The sequence below is a fragment of the Fukomys damarensis genome, unplaced genomic scaffold (genome assembly GCF_012274545.1).
Source record: "Fukomys damarensis isolate Sample0158 unplaced genomic scaffold, DMR_v1.0_HiC HiC_scaffold_14, whole genome shotgun sequence".
NCBI lineage: Eukaryota > Metazoa > Chordata > Mammalia > Rodentia > Bathyergidae > Fukomys > Fukomys damarensis.
In genome coordinates, this window is record NW_022900926.1 from 5,905,100 (window position 1) to 5,930,476 (window position 25,377).

The 25,377-nt window shown below is 40.5% G+C and overlaps 1 protein-coding gene and 1 long non-coding RNA gene across 2 annotated transcripts in view; one reads left to right on the top strand and one right to left on the bottom strand.

The window, feature by feature from the left end:
- LOC104863382 overlaps positions 1-9,233 on the bottom strand; it is a 9,712-nt gene extending 479 nt beyond the window's left edge. The window contains exons 1-3 of the long non-coding RNA XR_780545.1: positions 8,941-9,233; positions 7,685-7,805; positions 6,574-6,708 (exon numbers count right to left, since the gene is read on the bottom strand). This is a non-coding gene — a long non-coding RNA (uncharacterized LOC104863382). The remainder of the gene's footprint in view (positions 1-6,573; positions 6,709-7,684; positions 7,806-8,940) is intronic.
- Nkain2 (sodium/potassium transporting ATPase interacting 2) overlaps positions 1-25,377 on the top strand; it is a 500,786-nt gene that overhangs the window by 341,886 nt on the left and 133,523 nt on the right. The gene's annotated exons all lie outside the window — the stretch shown is intronic.

The window sequence follows — 25,377 nt, forward strand, 5'->3', positions numbered from 1 at the left end:
ACATTATATGCTGCAACAATCTCCAATAATTGTGTCTTCTTTAATGCTATAGATTTAAACTGAAGCCATCAGGCTGGGGATTTAGCTCAGTGGTTCTGCCGCCTGCCCACATTATATGCTGCAACAATCTCCAATAATTGTGTCTTCTTTAATGCTATAGATTTAAACTGAAGCCATCAGGCTGGGGATTTAGCTCAGTGGTTCTGCCGCCTGCCTTGCAAGCACGGGGACCCGAGTTCAATTCCCAGTACCAAAAAAAAAACGGAAATTTAAACTGCAGCAGAACATTGTGCAATGAATCTTGTACTACTGCATTTCTTATATTTAATTTTATAATCATAAATTTATTTCAAAAATGAATTATATTAAATCATAAATTAGTTCCGAAGTAAGTAAAGTATACGTAAAATAGGCCAAGATATAATGTTTTATAAAAAACTTTAAAGGCCACTGGCCTGGAATAAAACATCACTATCTTCCTTTGTAATGCACAGTATCATTTTTTAGTATGTCTTTCCAGTCATGATCAGTTATTATGATACAAAATTGTTAATAAATACATATTTGATGGTAATTTCCTCTTCACTGGAACTTCTAATCACAGTGAAAGAATAATAACAGTAGGATGTGTTAGTGTTTTTAAATAAGAGTAAAACATTCTCAAAGGAAGGATACAAACATGATTTACACTGACAGCTATAATATGAGCAATAATTTATTATTTAGTGTGTTCTACTTGAGTAGAAAAGAATAAAAATATGGGCAACAAACTTAAGCTAACTGGTGTTTACACAGGAGAAACAGAGCCATCTGCTATGCTCTGGCTGCACCTTGTGCTTTCCCCCATCATATAACTGAGATCTAAACCTCTGCCATTCTCAACCCACACACTGTTCCCTCAGCGAGGCCCAGTGCGGGGTCCTCACCGCTTTCCACTTTCCTCTCCTCATCGGGGTTGCGTTATTTCTGACTCTTCTGTGTACGCTTCTCCGACACTCTCCTCAGCTGCCACTGACATGTTTAATTCCTCTCCATCTGTGACCCTGAGTGAGTGTCACAGTTTCACTCACATCCTTTTATTTGGTGTGAACTTCTAACTTAATTCATAATAGTATCTTACTAAAATTTAAGAAGCAGTTGTTACATGATTGTTTTAGTTAATGCTAACTTCACATGTGGTTTCCGAGTCATGGATTGAAATGGGAAACGTTAAGGCTCCGAGGACAATTTGAGTTCATTTTTTCTTATATCCTGAAATGCAGGCCTTGTTCCTCTCTCACTAAGTGATTTTCCACAGCTCCCCTTTCAGCTACTCTGCAGATACAAATCGCTTCTCCTGCATGATCCAGAGTCGCCAAGTCATTCATCTTCACATTCTCACCCTCTTTTTCCACCACTTTACTGATCTCAGAATATTCATTCCCATCACAGAATTATGGGGATGTTCTCTTTTTGTTTTTAATTTCTAAGTTTCACAACTCATACCTCCTATAATTTCATGCCACTCTATTAGTTGAATGCCACATCTGGGTTGATTTAGTCCTACCATTGTGTCTTAGTTACTCTTTTTCCTTGCTGAAACACAATATTCAACACCCAAAGTTAAAGGGGGAAAGATTTATTTAGCTCACAGTTTGTAGTGCTTTCAGTTCATAGTCGGCTGGCTTCAAGTCAGGGTGGCTTGGCAGAGGGGCATCACAGAGGAGAAACAGTCCAGAGCAAGCAGACAGGCAGAAACACACTAGCTCCCTTGCTGTCCCTTATATTTTATGCAGGCCACCTGCCCTAGGGTGGGTATAGCACTCACATCCATAATCCTATCCACAACTGTGGACTGATTTAGTAACCACACACCCTTGATCCCCACACCACACACTCTAGATCCAGCCACCTCTGCAAAGCACCCCACCATGACTGCATGAGGCTTTGGGGAGACACCTAGACACAAGCCATAACACACGGTACGCATTTTACTACAAGAACCAAATTGTAACTGAAATTATGCTGTGAGATACAGAAAAGTTTCAAGTCAGGGTCTCAGAGTTGTTCCTTTGCATCAGTGTACTTATTTCACAAACTTAGAAGACTCTACATTGTTCATAACTAAACGATGAGAAGCACATTGTCAGTTGAAGCTGATAATAATTAAAAATATTATGAAAGCCTGACCAAATCTAGGTGAGACAGTATGTTTGGCCTTTCCCTTACTGTCTTGTGATTAGGAGTCTGGGCTCTGAGTTAAAATGACATAGAAACGCTCATGTTTTCTTTGGTTTAAACTTATATTCTGAAAATTCCAAAGCTGCTGCAGCAGCTACCCTGGAATTGAAGACTTACAGCCTAGCAGTGGAGTAGTGGTGTGGACTTGTCTCCATGACACATGCGTCCTGGCTCTCAGACAGCACCATTAACAGGGTTCCACCAAGACAGCACGCAGTGCGGTGGACTATAACTGCTCCCTGTAATGCATCAGGGACTTCACCTCGTTCTGGATGACGGCAGCCAGGGATCCCCAGCAAAACCTAATTGCTGGTCCCCCCCATGTGTTCAGCTTTGGTCTTTCCCAGTGGCATCAAGTCTGTGCAGAATGTTCATCTCATTTCTATGGGGTGGATATGACTCTGTATTCATGGAAAAAGATGATTTCCTTTCTTGGTTTCATTTTATCACATACTGCACTTCATATCCAGACTACAGAGCTCTCCCCAGACTCACTGCTCCTAGAACAGAGGTCAATGACAGACGGTTAAATTAATGATTGAGTTAACAACGCAAGCAGCGATGCAATTTGATGCTCCTAAGTTTCAGTGGGCAAAAGTTTGCAGTTGTCAAATGGTGATTTGAAGTTCTGGAGAGTCAATCTAATGTTTCCCATTGCGAGTAAATTTCTTCACCTGCTCAGAGCTAGACGCTGCGGAGAGTCATGATGGGCGCCAGTGAGGGCCAGGCCTGCTGTCCAGGGACTGCCGAGGGCAGTCGTGAGCTCTGCCTGAGGGCACACTTGGCGTCCGCCCCGTAGAGCCTTGACCCCAGCCCGTAAACATGGATCACAAGCCCAACAGGAAATGGGCTTCTCTCATCTCTCTTCTCCCTTTTTTCTGCTTTCCATTCAAATCCTCCTCTTTCGTAAATTAGTTCATGACTTTCCTTTGGAATCAGATCGTCCCATGCTCTTTGTTTCTCACACTTGTCTCAGCCTCAGCTCTCTCTTTTCAGGTTGCTCTCTCTCACCCTGCCTCCTCTGCCTGCCCGGCTGCCCCAACATGAGCCAAACACTCTTTTCCTAGAGCCTTCATCCCTGTGCTCCTCTCCTTAGCCTCCGGGGTGAACAACACCCACCCGCTAGTGAGGGTTGGGTGGGGACCCCGCCATCATTCTTGGGGTACCATCTCTCCTGCCTGGTAGCCACACGCGTCACTGACTTCAGATACACATCAGCGATTCGCATGCTGGGAGCCAGTATATTTCGGTGCAGTTTTGGAAAACCTTTTCATTTCACTTATTTACCCTTGGGATGATAAAACCTACTAATCAGAGTCGCATTGAAGTCAGATTTTTATGGTAAACACATCCTTGCCAAACATTTACTGGAGCCATTTGCTGTCGTCCTTCTCCTCTCTGTCCTAACTAGGTCATGTAAATTGTGAGCTTTGGGAGGTGCCCTTTAAAGATCCATTCAAAGAAGTAATCTAGAACAGCGTTATAATCTTAACTCAATGTGCCTTTGTTTTAATCATAGTTTAAGCAGCGCTTTCAAATATAAACTGTGGTGCTCAAAAGTTCTGTGAGAAAAGCCATATTAATCCTGAGTATTCAGCCAGTGGTACTGGAAAAACTATTAGATCTTTGGAACATAAACCAAAAAATCACTGGGTGCTCTGTGTGAGGGTGTCTCCTTGAACCTTTCCCTGCGATTCGTCTCTGCTTGTGTTTTCTTTCGGTGACGCATTATTGATTTTTTTTTCTTCTTATATCCCTCATGCTTACAGATGTTAATCTCTCAAGCAGCACAGTTATTCACCCAACAAAGGCAGTCTGGTGCTTGGCCCTGCTTCACCGAGGCCCCCGTCAGGGTTCTGATGACAGATAGTCTACTTGTCAAACTGGCTTCATTACTCCAAAGCAAATGGAATTGATCAGGAGCCGCGCCTCCAGCACGAGCTACCCGTGGCTCTGTGCCGACTTTCTCAGGCGAGGTTTGGCAGTGGCCTGGTGTTCTACCGTGCGTATCACCCGCCAGCAGGGAGAGAAGGGAGCAGTTGCACTTTTAGGTACCACTTTGCAGACGGCTCTATGGCAAAATAAACAAGCAATATATTTTTAGGACACCACCTGCAGCAAGCAGCTGTACCAAACAGAGCAGAACTACGAAGGGTGTGATTTGTCCCATTTAGAGTGAAGCCTTGAGGTCTGACAAGAGAGGGAGGAGAAGGTTCTATCTGTACAGCCCACACATTGCAGTTTAAACCAAAGCTGATTCTCTATCTTTTTTAGATTGGAATGGAGGTATCATTATGTCTCTCCTCCTTTTCAACCCCACAACCTCTGGCTGAAAACAGTTCTGTTACTGAGGCTATAACTGTTAACTGGGAAAATCATTTTTCTCTGCCTGAAACTTCCTGTTTCATTCAAGGGCAATTTTCTCTTGTGGCAACCTATACTTAAATGCCAACATCTGCTACATCTAAGCTGTATATAAGATGATGCCTGGCATTTACATGAAGCCAGCGACATGGCTGAAGACACACGCTTGGCTCACAGCGGATTTTCCTCCTCATCTATAGCTTTCATCTATTTCTGTTCTTCTCCAGGATGTCTCCTCCCTGAATGTGCCGCACAAGTTCAAAACACTCTGAGAGCTGAACTTTTAGCTCTTATTTTAATCGACAATCTGTTCTTGAGCTAACCTGATACTTCCTGGGCACAAAATCTGTGCGGTGTGTCGTGATAAAAACCCCACTGCACCTGCACTGTCTGGGTACCTAGAATTTTGAGATTGATGCAAGGTATTTTAAGTGCTTTCTTTCCCCTAGAAGTAAAAGTCTCCTCATTTGCTTAATGGCTATTGATCATAGCCTCAGAAACCAAAGTCACCATTTCATTTTGAGTTCTTCTAAGGGAGCCAGGATAAGTCTGACTGCCTTCTACATGTCTCTGGAGGCATCCGGAGTCGCCGAGTGAGGTCATTTTAGTGCAGAGAGGCGAAGTTAGTTTTAATGTCGGGATCACCACGGACCGTGTCTTTCTGTTTTCCTTGAAAATGAACACATTTTTAAAAGGAAAGTGTGTCTCACTGCCATCCTTTTCTAGGTCTGATAGATACTGTTCTAAGACTCAGAGAAAAGCTGCAAAGGAATCAGAAGTCTGTAGCAATGTGTGCCTCGGGCTAACAGAGGAAATCAAATCTGGCGAGCGGGATCCCCTAACCCTCACCTTCATTATCACGGGCCGGTCTTTTCAGGAATATCAGGCACAAAATCTATCTACGCCAAAGCCGTGTACAGGTGTGCTGAATGCGGGAACTGCTACCATCTCTTCTCCCGTATGCTTTTAACAAAACTTTGCTGGCCCAAGCTCTCAGCCTGGATCTGGCTAAACTACGTCTACTTCCGACTGCCAACCGGTCACGTTCCTACTTCCCAGCTGCAGACAGTGCCCGTAACCCTTTGCGGTTGAGACTTTGGAAGAATTCTAGAGCAGAGACATCTTTACTTGCAACTGGGGAAAGCAGTCCTGTAGCAGAGCAACCTCACATTTGTAAAGGAAGAGTCAGTTACACTGATCTTTCACGAGCGCCTACACTATACCGAATATTCTCAGGGCTTTCAGTAGTCATTTATAATTTCCTGGGCTTTCTTTGTTTCTTTTCCTCCCTTTTTCTTTTGCTCCTCTGACTGAATAATTTCAAATGTCTTGTCTTTGAGTTCATTGACTTTTCTGCCTAAACAAGTTTGCTCTTAAAGCCTTTTAGTAAATTTTTCAATTCTGTTATCCTTGAATTCCTAACACTGTTGATTCTTTTTTTCTATGTTTTATCTCTTTGCCAGGGTTCTATTTCATTCATACATGGCTTTTCTGAAATGGTGAGTGAGCATCCTTAAGACTGTTACTTTGAATTGCTAACCAGATGTTACGTTTCCCACAATTTCTTTAGCATCAATTTTTAGGGGTTTATTTTGTTTGCTTTCTGTGCCTGGGCTCCCTCTTTCTTTGTACACCTGTACCTTTCTGTTGGGATTCGCACATTTGAAGAAAAACAGCAGCCTTCCCCAAGCATCGTGAGCTACTCATATGGCTAGAGAGGCTGGGGCTCCTCACTCCGCCTCTGCGGCTGCCTCTTCTCTGTCCACAGGCTCTGAATTCCTGCAAGTATCTGACTTTGGACACAGGCTGTAGTCCTCTCTTTCCTTTCTCCAAGGAAGCCAGGAGCTGGGAGTCCCTCTCTGCCATCACACACTGCACACTGTGCTGCACTGTGCGGAGGGACCGTGGTGAAGGGTCGTCATGCATTTCCCTACTGCCTTCAATGAAGTGGGTTTTGGGAGCACCTGGAGTGAGACAGGAGTCCCCTACCTGGTTTCCGAATTTCTCACAGTGGGAATTGCTCCCCGTACTGTTGTGGGGCTGTTGGCTTCATGAGAAGAAGGAGGCCCTGAGGCTTCTGTTTCCACTCTCTTGTTGGTATCACTCCCATTCATTTACTGGAGTCTGTACGTAATGATAAAATAGTGAAGATGAGAAAGGAAGTCTTCGTTCTTTCACAGAAGGGGTCTTAAGTAAGTATTAGTTGTCGCTGTTGTTGATGTTACTTTGTGGCAAGAAACGGGCAGGTTATTTGGAAAAAGTAGAAGCAATGACCAGTTGGGATTTTCACAAAAGTTAGAAAACTCAAGACTGTGAGTTGATAAAAGAATCTGAAATTTAGACAAGATGTTTACATGTGATTTAAAAGATAGCAGAAACCAGTAAAAGCTCCCAAACCAAGAAGGTGAATGTGATGTCATTGTTACTTCATTTCCCCAAGCCACCAAGATTTTCTTATTATTCTCTCATTGACCTCATTTTCTATTAGGTGATAATAAGTAATTGTTCCTTCTACTATATTGAAGTTTGCTCTGTAATGATGTTATAAAGTACTATAGATGGATATTTGAATATGAGACTTTTAGAAAGGATAAATCCACTATAATATTCATAATAGAATGTGCTTTTCCTTAAAGAATATTTAAGAACCTAGTATTATTTCCTTTGATTTGTGAAGGAGATGTAAACAAATGCTATATCAACTAATGAAGGCTTGACCATGGTCAGAGACAGAATCAACATGTAAGTGGAGAATGGAATTTACATGTAGGCTTTTGTTTGTTTGTTTGTTTGCTTGCTTGCTTGCTTTTGGGGGTACCAGTACCAAGCTTTGAATCCAGAACCTTCACACTGAGGTATATCCCCAGCCTGTTAGAATTTATTTTTCTTTTGATACAGGGTCTTGTAAAGTCACTAAATTATGCAAGCTGGACTTGCACCTGTGATCCTCCTTCCTCAGCTTCCTGGAGTGCCAGAATCACAGACATACACCATGCCTGGCCTTCCACCTACTTTTTCTGCAAATTATTAGCATTAATTAGCAAACTACTCGTTCACCCATTCCAAGCTGAATGAGAGCGTTTCAACACATCTCACTCACATTATAACGTGCTCACTCCAGAATGAAATTTTTTCGTCTGTCTTTAGAAGCCATGTAGTTTACTGGCTACTTCCAAAGTTTACTGGCTACAGCCAAAGTCTTGGCTATCAAGTGGCTCTCCCTGAAAGAACACACAAATTAAAATATGTTTATTAGTTCAAATACTGGATGTGTGTATAGAAAAATCATCCATGCAAGTAGACAAGAGAATTACAAAACAGCTAAGATTTATAATATTTATTTTTCTTGTTTTTACTTAACCCTTTCACAGAAGGAAATAGTTTCTGTAGAATAAACTGTTTGACCAATAAAAATAATTCCACATTAAGAAATAACTCAAGCAAAGCTAAAGTCATAGCCCCTTCCCTTAAAACTACAACATCTAATTTTAATCAGTGGTATTAAGAAAATACACTGAGGGCCAGGGATTCAGCTCAGTTGTTCCACCCGCCTGCCTTGCAAGCACAAAGACCTGAGTTCGATCCTCCGTACCAAAAAAAAAAAAAAAAAATTGTGTTCATTTTATACTCTACTCATTAAAATATAAATGTAAGACAAATCAAAATATAAAACTTAATAATAGTATGGAGGGAATTATTCTAGTTAATCACACTGGAAGCATTGCTTTCAAGAGTCAAGAATCTAAGAAGAGGCAGGGATCATTTTGTGTAATTTCTCTGGGTTGTAGCTGAGAACTGAGTCCCAGCAAGTCATGCCAGATGCAGGCCTCCTGCAGACCAGGCATGGCCTCCTGGGGCACCTGCTTCTGACTGTGTCTTGAAATTCTAGATGTTACTGCCTTACTTCACAATTTCCTTTATCCTGGTAATGTCTTCTGTCTTAATACCAAACCGATCAGTGTCTAATAAATATTTGCTTTAAATACAGGATGCTTTCAGCCTGCTGTTACATTTGAAAGCATAGGCTGTCCACTCTACAGGCATCTATTTTCAAATCAATATGGAATTCTGGAATGCAAAAAATTCTTTAGAACTCAGAACAGTGAATTCTGGGAATAGAACTGAAGTTGGCAGGGCTGGGAGTGAGGGTGTTGCTTCCAGCCAGGGACGAATCCTCTCCAGGTCTTTTCTGAGCCACTCCCTTGGTGAACTGCCTTTATTCTTACAACCAGAAGCCTCACCCGACAACAGTAATAGTCACCAATGATTAACATTTTATGATACCCACTGCTTTTCAAGGAACTGTACATTAAATAAATCCTCATGTTTTAGAAGGAGAGTAATAATGAGACATACCTCGTGCAAGTAATGCGAAGCTTAATGACCAAATGCAGGTGAAGAGCACGGGACAGGCGAAAGCATCGGGCAAAGGTGAGCTGCGGCTGGTGTTGCTTTGTCTCCTGCCTCTTTACATGTCTACCAACTTGATTTTCTCCTGGTGAAACGCCTTCGTTTGATCAGCTATTGTTGAGATGTGCTTTTGGCCTTAGAGGTTATGAAAGCCTTGTCTCTGCACAGTCAGCAATTTTAAAAGGACAGCCTTGTCTGAAAAGAAACGCAACTCTGCAAGCACTGTCCAACTCCCTGGTTTAGAGTTTGCTGATCTTGAAAGGCCCTGTCTTTTTGGAGCGAAACAACACTGATTATCTGATTGCAAATAGTTGGCCATTTCATAACTTCAACTGACTCTGGCTAGAGAGTCTGCTCCATGGCATGTTTATATTTTATTTGTATAAATTTCACCCCTTGGGCTGAAGTCGGGAGTCTCCAGCAGGTTGAAGGTTTTGTTCCTGTGGACCCCACAGTTCACTCTGGGAACAGAGGCTGATGCGGGAAGATCTTAGTGTTGTCAGGTAGTTCTTTTAAAAATGGCTCACCAAACAGAAGTAGTCATTTTTCTCTCGAACAAAGAATTTGGCTGGTCAAAAGTGGCATCAAAAGTTTATTTTAAAGGTGAGGGGCGAAAAGCGGAGGGAAGAACAGAAAAAAAGAGAAAAGTAAAAATCCTGAAGACCTGATACTGGTCTCCTTCATGCCATAGGAGCCCAGGACAAGTTCTACATATGTGGTCCTCAGAATCATCCCATTGGCCCTAGGATCTTGACATTGACAGTCACTGCCCACTTCTCTGGCCCACTTTTCAACACCCTACCTCCTGTACCAACAGCTTCAAACCCCTTCCATCCTGTGTGTCCAGACTCCAACTCAGCAGAATCGAACCCTATTCCGATCTTTTATGTCCTCTTTCAAGAGAAATGCAGTCCAATGATGGTATTTCAGTACACATCCTACTAATGAGGGCATTTCATTTCACTTTTGTTCATTTTGTAATTAAGGAACAAGTCTTTAAATAAGCAAGACACACAAGTAAAGAGGTTTTTTTATTGAATGTATTGGTATATCCTAGCTTTACAGTACAGTTACATTCATTACTGGGATCTTGTACCTTTACATGCCAGGTCTTGGTTCTCATTTTTTCCCCTTGTCCCTGCCATCCCTTCAACCCCTTCTCCCCTCCCCACCGACAAACACTTTAATTCCATTTTTACATTTTCTCACATTTTTCCCTTTCCCTTCCCACTGTCCCTACACCTTTAGCCCTTTTCTTCCTATTTCACATTGCTAATTATCCTGTTAGGATCTTGAGTACTATTTTAGTTTTTCACACCAGAGAAACTACTCGATATTTACACGTGTGTGACTTATTTATTTCACTTAGGAGTATATCCTCAAAATGTATCCATTTTCCTATGAATGAATCTACTTTATCATTCTTTATGGCTGAGTAATATTCCATTTTATAGAAAAACCACATCTTCTTTATCCATTTTCGAACTGAGGGGCAAATGGGCCGTTTCCAAATTTTAGCTATTACAAACTGTGCTGCTATAAACATAGGTGCGCATATTTCACTGTGGTATGATTCTTTTAATTCTTTTGGAAAGATACCCAGTTGAGGGCAGCTGGCTCAAATGGGACCTCTAATCCTAGTATTTTGAGATATCTCCATATGGATTTCCACAATGGTTGTACCAGTCTGCACTCCCACCAACAATGGAGAAAAGTTTCTACTTCCTCACAACCCCACCAGCATGTGTTATTGATTGATTTCTTGATAGCAGCCATTCTTTGTGGGGTGAGGTGGAATCTCAGTGTTGTTTTCATCTGCATCTCTCGAATGACCAGTGATGTGGAACATTTTTCATATATTTACTTGCTGCTTTTACTTCTTTGTCTAAGAAATATCTGTTCATTTCAGATGCCTATTTTTGAGTTGGGTCTTTATATTTGGGGGGCTGATTGTTTTGAGTTCTTTATATATTCTAGATAATAATCCTTTGTCTGAGGAGCAGCTGGTAAAATTTTTTCTCACATTGTAGGTTGTCTCTTAGTTCTGTTGATGGTCTCTTTTGCAGTGAAGAAGCTTTTTAATAAGATGAGATCCCATTTGTTGATTCCTCCTGCTAATTCCCGTGCTACTGAGGATTTGTTCATAAAGTCTTTTCCTATGCCAATGTCTTCCAGAGTTCTGCCTAACTTATCTTCCAGCAAGTTTAGTGTTTCTGTTTTTATGTTTAGATCTTTAATCCACTTGGATTTTAATTTAGTGCCTGGTGAGAGATAAGGGTCTAGTTTTAATCTTTGGCAGGTTGAGATCCAGTTTTTCCAACACCATTTATTAAAGAGGCTATCTTTCCTCCTGTGGGGATGGTCAGCTCCTTTGTCAAAGATGAGGTAGCTGAGTACATCTGGAGTTGTTTTTGTGTCTTCCAGTCTGTTTGTTTGCCAGTAGCATGCTGTTTTTATCACGGTGGCCTTGTAGTCTAGTTTCAAATTGGGAATTGTTATGCCCGCTGTCATGTGTCTGTTGCCTAGGATGGCTTTAGCTATTCTAGATCTCTTAGGGTTCCAAATGAATTTTGGGGCTCTTCTTTCTAGTTCTGTGAGGCACAGTGTTGGAATTTCAATTGGCATTGCATTGAATCTGTATAACAGTTTTGGTAGTATGTCCATTTTCACTATGTTGATTCTTCCTTCCCAGGAGCAGGGGAGATCTTTCCATTTTCTTATACCCTCTTCGATCTCTTTTTTCAGAGTGCTGTAGTTTTCAGTGTAGAGGTCTTTTGCTTCTTTTGTTAGGTTAATTCCTAGATTCTTCATTTTTTGGGATGCTATTGTGAAAGAAATTGTTTCTCTAATTTCTCTCTCAGTGAGTCTGTTGTTTGTGTACAAGAAGGCTATTGATTTTTGTGTCTTGACCTTGTATCCTGCTAAAGAGGTTTAAATAACAGGACCTCCTCCTCCTGCAGATAGGTTGTCACTCATTTATTTTCAGTACACTGTACAGGGATCTTGGGAAGAGTTCACCAAGATTTGACGACCTTGTTACAAACACTGATCATTTCTCAGATCCTTTCAGAAAAGATTCCTTTTGTGTCTGATGCCAGCGTCATTTCAGGCCTAGTTGGAAATTTACATGATCAGTGGGCCAGCACTGGCATTTTTCTTTGCCAACCTCCTCACACACCCACTTTGTCACTCCTGAAATCTCTTTCCTTGCACTCTTTCCTGTTTCCGCACACCTGGCTGTCTTGCTGGCTGACACCTCTAAATGCTCACAGGTCAATTATAAAATGATCAAAATTAAGACAAATGCAGTGGAATTCTCTGCTTTTCAAGGATCTTCAAGCACCTGAAGGGCTGGGCTTTTAAATTTCTTCAAAACCTAGGAGCGGCCTACGCACCTTATTTTCCTCTGTTGATTACTAGGAAGCATAACAATCTTTGCATATGCTTTTCAGAAAGCAGAGTTCAGGTGTGAACATCCTAATCACACCATTAGCTCATTTTGCATCAGTTTATGTGTTGGTTTTTAAAAATGTAGTGGATACTCACCCTTCCACTTTGTTTTGTCTTTCTGCTTTATATTGTCTTCATTCATGCCAAACATTTCATTTTGTTTTGATCTAATTTATCAAATACTTTCAATGAAATCGTGTTTTTTTTTTATCTTTTCATAAAGAGTATTTACACATCAGGGTATCTCAAAAATCCCCTTCTGAATTTGGTCAGAGACAGATACTTAAATTTTTGTTTCTTACATTTACATCTTTTATTCATGTCCACTTACCTTTTCTGTATGAGTGTGAAAAATACCAAGTTTTCTCTCACAAGACTTTCAATTTTTCAAACATTGTTTAGTGACAGAACAGCCTACTGACTGATGATGCAATTTCTGTATAGGCCACATTAGCCTTTGTGTTTGGGTCTGTGTCCAAACTCTGCCTTCTGCTTGTCGGATCTGTCTGCTGATCCTGGATGTATGACTACTTTAGTTACTATACCTTTGTAATAGGGCAAAGCCTTCAGTTTTGACATGAGAAATCTTCATTCTTTGATTCATCTTCAGAATCATTTGGCCCTTCATGGATCTTCACTCCTGTATGTTAATTTTAAATAAATGTGCCAAGTTCCATGAAAAACACTGCACTAAATTTATAGGTCAACTGGGGATGAATGTTTTACAATGTTATTTACAGAAGAACGTATATCATTATAATATTATTTTCATCTATAGATGCTATCTGTCTCCATTTAAAGTCTTCTTTAATATAATTCAATACATTTTATCTATAAATTCAATAAATTTTTATCTATAAATTATTGTCTGATTATCTCCGTAAAAGTCTAGGACAGCTCATACTGTACCTAAGAAAAATCTCAAGGTGCAATAAAAAATATATTAATATTACAGACTTAATTTTTTAAATGTATTGCTTTTCCAAACTATAATATAGAAAGTTGTAATCATTTTACAGCAACCTTGATGAATTCTGTTATAGTCTAAAATGGTGGATGTAGAATATTTTAGATTTTAAATGAAGCTAGATGTAACATATGCAAATAATATCATTTCTTTCTTCATTTTTCTTTGACCTCATAGCTTTTTCCACTTTCATAAGGAATTAGATTTAATAAACAGAAGATAGGATGTTTACCTTGTCATCTTAGCATTGTATCTTACCCTACATCGACACATCTGTAGCTGATCAGTATAATTAGCCTCTTCCTTACTGACAGAGGATATCTGAAAGTGCTTCAAAATCCCCTGAACAACCAAACTTTCCACATTCCATGATTTTTTTTATTTTGGTCTATTCCACTATATCATCATCAAAACTGCTCTATTTTATTATTTTATCATTTCTAATTCTTTGTGCCTTATATTGTTTCTTAGTATCTCATTCTATCCTGCTGCTCCAAGGGTCAGTACCTTCTTATGGTCAAGATTGCCGCTTCCCATCTCTTCTGTTTCTTAGGAAGCACACTTCCACTAATCTCCTCCTTGTATCTGTGCTTTTCATACCAGTTCCCACAGGAAATGCTCTTAGGAAAAACTCCAGTTCTTCCTAGCAATAGTACATTTTAATCTGCATTTCCCCAAAGATCTCCTTGCTTTGGTTTTGATAGCCTATTTGGTTCTTTGCACTTGAAACTTTCCTTTCTTTCTTTTTACATTCATGTATGATTTTAATTATATTTCACCTGGAGAGTTTTCTGTACATGTTGCATTTACTATGTTAGCCAATAACCTCACATACATTGCTATAATTGTTTTTATGGGAATTGTTCTACAACAGAGCATATTTTTTTTATTTGCTACATAGAGTAAAATGAGCATAAAATTATCTTTTTAAAAAGTAGTTTTCAAACCAGATATACTAGGTCTGCTTTCAAAGAATCTAGTTTTGCCACTTGGCTCTCATCATTTGAACAAATAACTGTACAGTTCTAAGCGTATTCATGATGTATAATGTTTTAAAGTATGTTTAAAGATGGCTCTAAAGATGAAAAGTGATATAAAAATGAACTACTTTCTTCATCATTATAAAGATGAAAAGTGGTATTGTGAATAGCAAATAACACGCTGCATAGTGCAACTTCAGTTAACATATCATGTATATAATAAATAATTTTAAAATATAGTGGTACTTATAAGATCCAATGGAAATATATTTGAATGTTCTTCAATTATATGACCAAAGATAGAGACTTTTGTGTTCTTACATATACTGTTTGTGGTTTTGTCTGGTCTTTCATTATGTGTTAATCAATTACTGTTTTTCATTTCAGTTATACCTCATTGGATCAAAATTGTATTTTTCTTCTTTTCTGGTTTCTAGATGTTTTGTTTCTAGACTCTGATAGAAATACTGAGGTTATTAGAATTATAAAATAATAATTTTTCACTTTGAGTCACAAACTGAAGGCCCAGTGAATCACATACACGAATTGGGGAACTGTTTTAAATGTTCAGAGCATTCCTGCATATTTCCTAGCTTTGACCTAACTCATGCTCTTGGTTAAGAAGTAGTATACAGACAGAGGAAATATTCATTCTCTGTATATGAATAAAACCCTAACCACTGCACATTCCCCAAGTATATACCTGCAAAAACACACCCCCAGTGACTTGCTGGTTGAGAGTGAGCTGGGATTTGATCCTACTGCAACCTATCAATCTTACCTGTTCAGTTCTATCTTCTCCCCAAATCATTGTATTAACTCCAGTACCATACACAGTTCAGCTATCACAATAACAAACCCAGCCTCAAACTCTACTTATACATTTATTATTTTTCAAGTCTAATTATAAAACAGGGAAAATTTGTTTTAACATTCTTCTATCCTTTCTCTCTCTCTCACTAAGAATATCATCATCAGATAAATCACACCATCTGCCTTCCACTTTGAGGTAAAATTTTACTTGAAAGTTTGATTGAGTATAGATTATATGTAGTTCAAATCCTCCAGGTTTGTGGAATGAATTGGATGCATCATGTTGAGATATGCATGTTGTTATAATTTAATTGCCATTTTCAGGTAAACATCATTGTAGCCTTTGACTTACTCTTGCTGCAGAGTGATCAGTTTTCAATGAGGGTGATTTTTAATAATCATTGAGCCACGCTCGTTGCTAAAGATCCCGCATAGTATATGTCCTCTGATGCTAAAGATAGGGAGGGGAAGTGAGTAGGAGACATGTGGGATGGGAAAAATGAACATGTGGAGAACCTACAATTGGATGGATTTAGAATCCCACTGGTTTACTTCCCATGTGAGGAAAGCTTCTGTATTTCCTGTAATTCTGTCCTCCCAAGCACCCTCACCTATGGACACATGGAAAACCAGAAATAGAAGTCAAGGCTGGAGAGGTTATTTAAAATCAGAGTTGACATCTTGAGGCCCAGTGAGCAGATGAACCTGTGGGAATGGAAATAGTGAAAGATAAGAACCCAGGAAAGAAAATAGCATAGGAAAGGCAAGAGAAATGTAAAAAAAAAAAAAAAAAAAGTGAAGAGAAAAGCAAGGTTGGAAAAGAATACAGTGTGAACAATTTTAAAAGATTCTAAGATGGACCCCAAGCTCCATTTGGATGCATATATTAATCAAGATTTTCATTTAGAAAGAAAAGTTATTAGTAACACCCTCGTGTGAAATGATGAGCAGATTTAACGGGCAAATTACCATGGCACAGCAATCATTAAACAGCTAGAGAGCAGAAATACCACATTTTAATGACTAGAACCTGCAGCCGCAAGACAGAAAACTTGGAAAGGCTGCCCGAAAAGGCTGCTGACACTCCATACAAGAAAGCAGCCATGGTATTAATCCATTAAAACATGCTGGATCTATAAAAAGATCACAGTATTTGACTATGGGCATAAATATTAAAACACATTTCATTAGCTGAACTTCTGACTGTCAGAGTATGGACACGGGGCTGGCAGGGGGATCAGGGTCTCTGTAAGGGTTCAGGTCCACAGGACAAGTAAGCTGTTGATGCAGTGATGCCCACTAAGGACTTCGTAGGCAAAAGAGCTCTTGAAGTTGTGTCTGTCTAGAGGGAAACAACTCCCAATATTTCTGATAAAATAGAAACCACATTTGATAGACTTGAATATATTTCTTCTTGATCCACATTTCAGAACAATATAAATCAGTAACAGTAAGATGGATATCTTCCAATGAACCAGTCTCATTGAAGAATTATGAATTCTAAAATAATGCTTATTTTAAATTTTGTGAGATTAATGAAATCCTCTCGGCCACCCCATCAAGGCAGGCCAGGCCGAAGATTGCCTTTTGGTGTCCCTGGGGTCCTGCCCAGGCATTTCACAGCGTTGCTGTGGGAGTAGCCCCCAGGAAGCAGCCTGCCGGGCTTCCAGCCGCGTGGGCGGTGAGAAGTTTTGACGGTGCAGCCAGCAGATGTCACGACAAATTTCCAGCTCTCTCAGGGAAGAGGATACACACTGTTCTTGCATCAAGATGAGCCTTGATCTCCTCCCGCCCACCTTCCTCCTCAAACACATCTCAGAACAAACACAGGTAAATGCTTGACAGGTGAAATATTACCTGGTGTCACTTACTGAAACAAAATGAGCCATAAGTGGAAAGTGTTAATTCACTGCTGCAGTCATATCCCATTAGCAGAAAAGAGGATCACAGATTCCTGCTCCTTTTAATAGCGCCTGGGAGAACAGAAACTTCTGTTTCTGTGGGTGACAAAATAAATCTATGTGAGCCCATTGGGACTTTTTAATGAGGCTTCTTTACACCCCCATGTGTTGCCAATTTTCTATGTTTATCTAAATAAGCTTTTTGGCCAGATTTCAATCTCTCTGACCTTCCTGTGCAGCCCACATGTCACTGTCTCCCCCCCTAATAGAAGCTGCTTTTCTGAGTTTCCTGGAAGAGGGAGCTTGGTAAAGCAACTGCTAAGTAGACACCTCCCAGGAGCTGAGGGAGATAGGACCTCCCTGCAGAACATGCTGGAGTGTGGGGCAGTCCATCACAAGTGCTAACCAGCCTTCTGGGTGGGTGACCAAGGTGCCACCCCAGACTCGCACACACTCACACACATGCACATGCACACAGAGAGCAGCCCTCAGCCACCACTCAAGCACAAGCATTGGCTGCAGAAGCAGAGACGAAGGAACGGCTGTCCTCATTCACAGCAGCAGGAAAGAAATCACTTTGCAGAAACATTGGAGCCTGGCTATCAACAGTGGTGCCTGCATGGTGCAGACTGGCTGGCATGGGATTTTGAGGATGCTGTAAAAGTAAAACTTAATGCTCAAAGCTTTTTAAAGAACAAGCTCTTCAAGTTCTAGAACAGCAAAAGCAATTCTAGGCAGCAGAGACATGGTAGGAGATATTACAATCCTCAACTTGAAACTATACTACAAAGCCACTGTGATAAAAACAGCATGGCACTGGCAAAGAAACAGACCTGAGGATCAGTGGAATAGATTAGAAAATGCAGAAACAACTCCGGACACACTCAGCCACCCCATCTTTGACAAAGAAGCCAACCATCCTCAGTGGAGGAAAGATAGCCTCTTCTATAAATGGTGTTGAAAAACTGGATCTCAACTTGTCAAAGATTAAAACTAGACACATATCTTTCACCATGCACTGAAGTAAAATCCAAGTGGATTAAAGATCTAAATATTAAAACAGAAACACTAAACTTGCTGAAAGTTAAGTTCAGTAGAACTCTTGGAGACATTGGCATAGGAAAAGACTTTGAACAAATCCTCAGTAGCACAGGAACTAACACAAACAATCAACAACTGGGATCTCATCTTATTAAAAAGCTTCTTCACTGTCAGAAGAAACCACAGAGTTATGAAACAACCCACAACATGGGAAAAAATTTAAACAGCTGTTCTTCAGACAAAGTCTATCTAGAGTATATAAAGAACTAAAAAAAAAAATCAGACACCCCAAATATAATGACACAATTCATATATGGGCATCTGTAATGAACAGATATTTCTCAGACAAAGAAGTAAAAAGCAGCAAATAAATATATGAAAAAATGTTCAACATCACGGGTCATTTGATGCAGATGAAAACAACACTGAGATTCTACCTCACCCCAGAAAGAATGGCTGCTATCAAGAAATCAATAAAAAAATGTTGGCTGTGATGTGGGAGATAAGAACCCTTCATTGTTGGTGGGAGTGCAGACTGGTGCAACCACTGTGGAAATCAATATGGAGATACCTCAAAAACCTAGGATTAGAGGCTGGGCATGGTGGCACACGCCTATAATCGCAGCACTCAGGAGGCTGAGGAAGGAGGACTATTGTGAGTTTGAGACCATCCTGGACTACATAGTGAGTTCCAGGTCAGTCATAGTGAGACCCTGTCTCAAAAAAAAAAAACTAGGATGAGAGATCCCACTTGACCCATCTATCCCTCACCTGTGTATCTTACCAAAAGAATTAAAAGAATCATACCATAATATATGCACACCCATGTTTATAGTGGCACAGTTTGTACTAGGAAAGCTTGGAAACAGCTCAATTGCCCATCAACTGGAGACTGGATAAAGAAAATATGGTTTTTCTGTAAAACGAAGTCCTATTCAGCCACAAAAAATGAGAAACTACAGACATTTATAGCTAAATGGATGCACATTGAGGACATACTCATAAGTTAAATAAATATGACACACTTGAGTAAATACCAAACAGCTTGTCTGGTGTGAAAAACTGAAAGTGCAGCAAGCATATAAGGTTTCATTAAGGGTGGGGGTCAGGGATATTTACTGGAAAAGCTGAGCTAAGACCTTGGTCCCCCATGATTGATACCTATTTAGAATATCAATCACTGGTATTTATCCCCAGGGCAAGCACAAGGGTGTAGTAGTTTTAAAGAGTAAATAAGGTTCAAATGGTATAACTGATAATGTGAAATAGGAAGAAAATGTCTAAAGGTATAGGGGAAGTGGGAAGGGTAGGAAAAAGGGAAGGAGGGAAAAGAAAAAATATGAGACAAGGAAAAAATGGAAATGAAGTCTTTGTAAATAGGGAAGGGTGGAGGGCCATGAAGGGAGAGCAGGGGAATGGGGAAAAAGTAAGAACCAAGATACATCTTACAAAGGTACAAGATCCCAATGATGAGTTAACTGTATTGTATACCTAAAATGTACCAATAAACTTAATTAAAAAAAAAAAAGAACAGTGTCTTCATAGGTGAATGTCCATGTAAGAAATCAGCAGGTTTCAAAGTAGTAACAACACACAAACCAGTAAATTCAGGGTGAGCATTTACTTTGTAAAATAATTCATTTTTGAGGATTCAGCTAAAGTTCTGTTTCCTTGGTGAAGTAAAATGGAATTTAACATAGGAATAAAGTTCCAGGTATGTACCAGTTACTTAAAATTGGTTACACCTGCAATCTGCTTCTCTCCAAAGGCAATACAAAAATAATGTATGTCTCTTGAAATTTTATGTTTACAGGAATCTGCTCAAAATGTTTTACATTTTTTAAAAGATATAACAGCATCTAACAAAGTGATTAGCAGTGCAGGTTCCAGAACACAGTTCATCAGAATATAGTCCCTGATCAAGACAATCAGCCACATTTGGGATCTTGTTAAAATACCAGTCCTCAGGCGCTCTGGCAGACCCTTAGCAGTACATAAGACTGCCCAGTAATCACGTCCATCCCTCCAGGTAATTCTGATGCATCTGACAGTTTAACATCCAGGCATTCCCTTTAAAAAGTGAAATAGTCAACAGTTCCTTGCACATATTATCTTGATACGTTTGTGAGAAAGTGAAGAACAAAACCTTATAAAACATATAAACAAACCATCAAAGAGAATCTCAAATGAAAATCCAAGAAGGTTAATCAGTGTATTAGGTTTCTTCTAGCCAAGAGGGTGAAAATGTTTCTTGTTCTGACACATAAGGCTCTTCACAAGGTTTTCCACCAGTCTCTAGTTTCCTTCATTAGTTCAATGAGCCATTTAAAGGATATTTATTGAGTGTCTGCTCCACTGGACACCAAGCTACTGAATAGAAATAGAAATATAGACAAATAAATATGGCCACCATAACTCCAAAGTAACTAATGTGTAGTTCCCTATGTTCTATGCCCTGCCCTTTGGAAGTTCTGAAATTTGAACCTGCTTTTAGTTATTTTAAAATCCTATCCCACTCCTTTCTCTTATTTCTCCATCAGAAAGACTCATCCATCCTGTCACATGTAGCTTGCATAGGTCATCTTACCTGGTTTCCCAGATAAGGTTAGTAAGCTTGGTTATTCTGAGCTCTCACAGTAATCCATCCATACTACTCTTCCTGCACTTACCACACTGTGTTAGAGCCATCTGTCTACAGATTTAAAACCCACTAGTCAGGGCTGCTAAAGATCAGAGACTGACAATAAATAGGTACTTAAGGTGTCTCTTACATGTCACTCTGGTAACTTGAAGTAAATGTGAAGACGGCCACTTTAGAGATCAGTACAATATAAAAAGTTCTGCCTATTTTAGTCTCCATAAAAGCAAACAATTTTGTCTTAAACTAAAAGGCACAGAATTAGTGATGACTGGTAATACATACACTAAACTGTGTAATACAGTCGCTTCTTGGTGTTTGGATCCTTTGTCATTTCTAAACTAATTACCAAAAAGTCACCAACCCCATGGCATGTTATGTTTAACAAGGAAGTCAACAAATCAAATCAACCTAGACAGGATACAAGCTCAGAACACTGACTTTGGAAGAACCTGTAGAGATGTCCTGCTCACCCCACGTAGGAAGTAGAGGTCTAGGCAAGCCAGGTGCCTCCCACACAGGCTACCTTTCCCGTTGAAAAGAGCCAAAGTGGGAAGAGCAAACTTTGAACACAGAGGTAATAGATTCTTAACCAGTGAAAGTAGAAACTATTATATATTACTTTTCATCTCCACAAACGAGTTTAATAATCTCAGTGATTGTATGACAACTCCATAGACTCTCATTGGATTTGACTTCCTCTCCAAAAAGACAAATCTAACCTCTCACCCAAGCTGGCCTTCCAGTCTTCTTGTGAAAGGGACCCATAAGAGAATGGATCTGTTGGTTTAACAGATGGGGAGGCAAATTCATCCTGACATGGTTTAAGCTGTGGGCATTTGTTTAATAGTTCAACATAAAATAACCTTATTATTCTCATCTTTCAGAGTAGGATAACAATAAAGGGTCAGGAATACCTGAGTAATTATGTATTAAAATGTATTTATCCTTGTGCCCAGCACAAGATACGAATACCCAAGGAAGAGCATTCCTGTGTGAGATGAGGTATGAAATACCATCCTGAAAATGCTTCCCGGGATCAATGAGGATGAGCAATATTCTAGATTGCGGCCCAACTCCCATGTGTGTGAATAAGCAAACCAAGTGAAGTCTCACGACTACTTAAATATCATAACGTCTTCCTTTGGCTAGAAATTTCTTCGACATAACTCACGGTTCCCCATCGCTACAATATTGATTCACAGGAATTTGGCAGCTTAAAACACACCCGTTATCTGAAAAGATGCTGGCCCAGCCCAGCTGAACCCTCTGCCTCAGGTCTTCCCACAGGGTGACCATCGAGGCTGGGAGCAGGGCTGAGCTGTGATCGGCGCCGCCGCCTCAGCCGAGGGCCCGCGGGGGAAGGATTCACCGCGAGCTCCCTGACAGCGTTGACAGAGTTGGGGTCCCTGTGGGCCTGGCGGAGACTGCAGGGTCTTGCCGGCTGTCAGGTGCTAGAAGGCGCCTGTGTGTGCGGTCCCCCGGGCGGCCAGCACAGGCGTGCACAGCGGGCCAAGCGGGAGGCTCTGACAGGGCGGACTTCTGCGCGGGCCAGCAGTGGGGGCTCCGCACATCCACCATGGATTTGTACCTGGGGCTTCTGCTCTGTTTTTCAATAGAGTGCGTCTTCTTGAGCTACACGTTTTGCTGATTCTCCCAGGCCTTTCTTCTTTTTTTTCTTCTTTCTTCTTTCTCCACGCACCCTTCCTCCTCCTCAATTTCTGATTCACAACAAAATTGAAAGGAAAGTGAAGTCTCCGAATCCCACACCCCGGCAGGGGTGAATATGCTGCAGCTGACCGGCCTCAGGGGTGCGTCTCTGTCGCCCAGGACCTATCCGCAGTGTACTTCCCCACGGGTGCCGACGTCTGTCCACTGATGCGCACCTGCCACGGCAGCCTCCTAAACTGCATTTCAGAGCCGCAGAAATTCCTTGCTCTCCTTCTCCTCGTGCGTCCCTTCCCCTGACCCCTAGCAGTCACTGATCTTTTCCGTCTCCGTGGCTTTACATGTTCGAGAATGTCGCACAGAGTCACGAGCCTGTCGTCTCTCGGAGTGGCTACTTCCATTGAATCACGTGCGCTTAAACCTCTTCCCCGTCTTCGCGTGGTTTTTCTTTCTTTTCCTTTTTTCTCCTTTAGTACCAAATAGTATTCCATTGCCTGGATGCCCGGGAGCGTGTTTACGCACTTACTTACTAAAGAACGTCTTGCTTGCTTATGATTAAAGCTGGTATGCACACACACGTGCACGTCTTGCGTGGATGTACACTCTCCATCCAACTGCATGAATGCCAAGCACTCCAATACTAAGGTTACAGTCAGTTGTGTAGGAGCCTGACAAAGTGTTCTCCAAGGTCTGCACTCCTACCAGCAGTGGGTGAGAGTCCCTGTTGCTCCACATCGGAACTGGCTGCTACCAGTTTGCATTCTGCACTGCTGTATCTCGGTTTCCATAGCATTTCCCAGTTCGCATGTGGCGCTGGCATCTTCCCCCGCACTTACTGTCCGTGTGCATGTCCTCTGTGGGGTCGGGTCAGCTAAGGTCTCTGACCCATTTTCAAATCAGATTGTTGCTTTTTTATTGTGCCCTAAGGACATTTTGTCTATTGTGGAAGACAAACTTTTGGAAATATTTCCTCCCAAGCCATATCTCATCTGTTTTTGACATTGCCCTTTGGGAAAGAAAGGAATTCGATTTTAATAAGCACAGCATGTTAATTCTTGCCTGGCTCACACCCGTACTGCTGTATCCAAAAGTCATCCCCACAGCCAAGGTCAACCAGATGACTCATCTTCTGGAAACGCAATGAACAATGCAAAATAGGAAGAAAAGGACTAAGGTGTAGGGGAAGTGGGAAGGGTAGGGGAAAGGTAAGAAGAGAAAACAAAAAAATGAGAAAATGAAAAAATGGAAATAAAGTTTTGTAAATGGGGAGGGGAAGAGGGGGTGAAGGGAGGGCAGGGACAAGGGAAAAAAATGAGAACTAAGACCTGTCATGCAAAGGTACAAGATCCCAATGATAAATGTAACTGTACTGTGTACCTAGAATGTACCAATAAACTCAATTAGAAAAAAAAGAAAAGTAATAGTCTTGCACCATGAGTTTAGTCAGTAACCTGCTGTGCTTAATGCATCTATCAAGGTCTGAGTTTGGAGTGTTGTTTTTTGTTTTTTGTTTTTTGTTTTTTTTCCTTTCACTTAGATGCCAAGTTATCTCAACACTATTTCTTTGGGGAAAACTACGATCTCACTTTTTTTTTCAGCACCAGAGATCAAAGTCAGGACCTTGCCCTTGTGAGGAAGGTGCGGTGCCACTGAGCTACATCCCCAACCCTGGTCTCACTTTTTTTTTTAGATTTGCTCCTTTTCCAAAAATTGATGAACTATATTTATATGGCTCTATTTTAAGAGTCTCTATTCTGTTCTTTGGATCTATTTATCAATTTTTTTCAGTGATTTCACACTGTATTGATTGAGGTAGCACTGTTCTAGGACTAGAAGTCAGGTAATGACAGTCCTCAAGCTTTCTTCTTTTCCTATTATATTGTGTCTTTTGTCTCTGCATAAATTTAGAAAAATCGGTCCGTATCTACAGAGTAGAATTTGACTTATATGTCAACTTGGGAAGAATTGACATTTTAAAAATATTCAGTCTTCTTATCCATGAATATGGCATATCTTTCCATTTATTTAGTTATTTGATGTCTTTGAACAGAAATTTGTTATCTTTCTTATGTAAAAAATACATATTTTGTTAGACTTGCTTTCTTATTTCATGGTGCCACTATTAATGACACTGTGTTTTGAATTTCAAAGTTCACTTCTTAATTCCTGATGAAATCACTTGAGGATTTTTGTTTGTTTGTTTTTGCTTGGCTTTTGTTTTGTTGGTACCGGGGATCGAACTTGGAACCTTGCACTTGCAAGGCAGGCAGCAGCACCACTAAACTAAATCCCCAGCCCTACATTTGAGGTTTTTAATGAAACTTCTCTTCTGCACATCATACAAGTGCTGTAAAGTGCAGTTGATTTTTGTTAATTCTTTTGTATTTTCTACATAGACAATCCTATCATCTACAAAGTTTTATTCCGTCCTTCCCAATTACTGTGGCTTTTTTTCTTTTCTTGTGGCATCACATTTCTAGGACTTCTAGGAAAATATTGAAGAGTAGTGGTAAGAAGGGACACCCTTGCCTTGAGTTTAGTGAGAATTTTCAAGTTTCTCATGATTCCGTGTGATATTAAACATGGGTTTTGCAGGTACTCTTAATAAGCTGAAGAAATTCCCTTCTCCTTCTAGTTTTCTACCCTGGGTTTTTTTCACCTGAAGAGAAATCATTTGGTTCTGTTTTTCTCTAAGCCTCTTCATGGTGCAGTCAGACTCTTGCTAACTACGGCCCCTCTGTGTCCATCACGAGCGAGTCTTCCTCCCTCTGGGCCTCCTGCTGACCCCTCACATCTTACTTCTGTGCTAGGAGAGTTTCCTCCTCGATCACGCTGAACTGAACTCCTCTGTCTTCACTTCTGTCTGTCTACACACTGCCGTCACACATTTCCTCCTGAAGTACTGTGATCATATTCTCCTATGGC